Here is a 2,287-nt window from a genome sequence, read left to right as displayed (position 1 = left end):
GATTTTCTAAAAATTCAGGATTATAATTTTGGGTATGCTAGGATTAAAATTAGAATTCCAAGTTATTTTTCATTGGATTAAGATAAATTATGTTATTATCTTAGATCTTTAATTGGGTTTTAATTTTAGGGAAATATTATGAAAAATATATTTCTCTTTTCATTTTTAGAACATTAGCCTATTTTTTGTTTATTTTTAGGTTTGTTTCTTTGGTTAAATAAAGAAAAGAAAAACAAAAAGAAGGGAAAGCAAAATCAAATCAAAACCCTAGCCTCCCCAATATTCTTCTTCTTCCTCCTCTCTTGGTAGCCGCCTACCCCCTCCTTCTTTTGTCTCCGGCGACCCGCCACCAATCGGCACGGTCAAATCCCATCCCACGCCCAAATTTCTTTCTTCTTTCTTCTTTCTTCTTCTTCTTCAATCGCTTCTTCTTTCTTCGTCTTTTCTATTGCTTCTCACGCTATTGATGGCACTACTAGGTGAGTAAAAAAGCCCTATTCTTTTCTTTTTTAATCCATCGTTTCGTTCCGTTTCGTTTTTTAGGGTTCTATCATTTAAAAAGTACGAAACACGAAATTTGCGATTCAAAATGCTATTTGAATGGTTTTGCCTTTATTTCATTCTGAATCATATACATTTTTAAAAACATTGATTTTGTGCACTCTCCCTCCAATATATCCCATCTAATATCTCTATGTTTTGCTTTGATAAGGTTCTTCATGAGCACCAATTTATCACTACTGATTATGTTAAATTTTAGCCCTGACAATGATGAACTCCCTAGTGAGAATATCAAACGAGTTGGAATATACAACTCCATGATATCCAATGGTATGACATGCTTTTTTTTACTTATGCCTACTCATTCGTCTTTTATCTCTATGTTTTGCTTTGATAAGTAGTCACTCTCTCTTTATTTATGATATGGACTTTACAAGTTTCAAAATCTATCGTGCTATTCAAAATATGAAAGTTTTGATGTTGTTAAACATAATCAAATTTGTATTGAAATCTTTTATGTAACTCATACTTATGTTATTTCTTGAATCTTCTACATATAGTATCCTCATCAAGAGGGGACTATAAAGTGCAAGTACTATGTGCAAAAGTATATACGAGAAATAGTGCAGAACTCTAGTACTCTCATATATGAGAAATATGCCAACTTATGGATTCGTTCATTTTGTTTATTTGATGTAATTTTGGCCAAGTTACTTTTTGTGGTAGTATTAGTATAATCAAAATACTTTTTTGTTTATATTATCCTCTGGATCCTTTGCTTTTTAAGTTGTGTTTCTTAGTTTCTATCATTTAGTTAGTATTATGAAAACTTAGCTATTAGCGTTTCTTCTGCTGGGATCTTTGTTTGGTCGTTATGTTGGTTGTTTTATCAGATTATCGAGTAAGTTGATAAGGAAAACTATGAATGTTGATTATTTGTAGTGTTGTAGAAGATTAATGTACGTTTTCAATCATTGTGATACTTGTTTAAATTTTTAAATATTATGCGATATTACTAAAGGATGTAGAAGAAGTGTACGCAGGTTAGTTTTTGTTTAATCAATTTTGTTCTGTTGGAATCTGTATTTGCAAAGATTACTATTGTGATAGGCTCCTAGTGTGTTTATTTAAGAATGTTATTTGCAAATATCACGATCATTTGCAATTTTTAATAGATATACACGTTCTTTTAGAAGTGGCGTTCTTCCCTTATCTATCTTTCGTTATTCATTTATCTAACTCAGGTATTGTTTTTTTGATTAGGTCTTTCACGACCCCAAAGAAGTCGACAATTAGGAATGCAACTAATTGATGGATGAGCTTCTTCGTTGGGGTTGGTGTGTGGGGAACATGTTTAATTCTGTAATTTTGTAATTTGTGTTTGAGAATACTAATATATTTTAAATTAATATATTAGCTTCCTTGTTCATGTTTAATATATTTCAACTTTGTTATCTAAATTAATATATTTGCGTGTTCGATCGATTATATGATATTTCTATTACGCGACATCTGCAAGCAAAATCAAATACATTTTTTGTGATTCTTTTTTTTATTGTCACAAAATAAAATCATTCGTGTCGTTTTTAAAACGTCACAAAAATGTTTCTAAGACGATTATTGAACGTCATGAAATATTTTTTTGTGACGTTTAAAAAACGTCACGAAAGGATGTCACGTGACCTTTCCTCGCTACTCAAGGTCTTTTTGTCATGTTGTATAACTGTCACAAAATCAAATGCCGTCACGGTTACTCATTTACGGAGACTTTTTTTAAACGTCACGA

At 31.0% G+C, this 2,287-nt stretch overlaps 1 long non-coding RNA gene across 1 annotated transcript; it reads left to right on the top strand.

Moving 5' to 3' along the window:
• The first annotated feature begins 242 nt into the window (after positions 1-242).
• Positions 243-1,939, top strand: LOC111016212 (uncharacterized). The gene is made up of 3 exons (XR_002602153.2): positions 243-479; positions 713-831; positions 1,765-1,939. It is a non-coding gene; the product is annotated as an uncharacterized LOC111016212 (long non-coding RNA).
• The last annotated feature ends 348 nt before the right edge of the window (positions 1,940-2,287 follow it).

The sequence above is a fragment of the Momordica charantia genome (genome assembly GCF_013281855.1).
Source record: "Momordica charantia cultivar OHB3-1 chromosome 7 unlocalized genomic scaffold, Mcharantia_2.0 BLBB01000007.1, whole genome shotgun sequence".
In the NCBI taxonomy this organism is placed as follows: Eukaryota; Viridiplantae; Streptophyta; class Magnoliopsida; order Cucurbitales; family Cucurbitaceae; genus Momordica; species Momordica charantia.
Note: the sequence above shows the minus strand (reverse complement) of the source record. Positions and strands in the feature narration are given on the sequence as shown.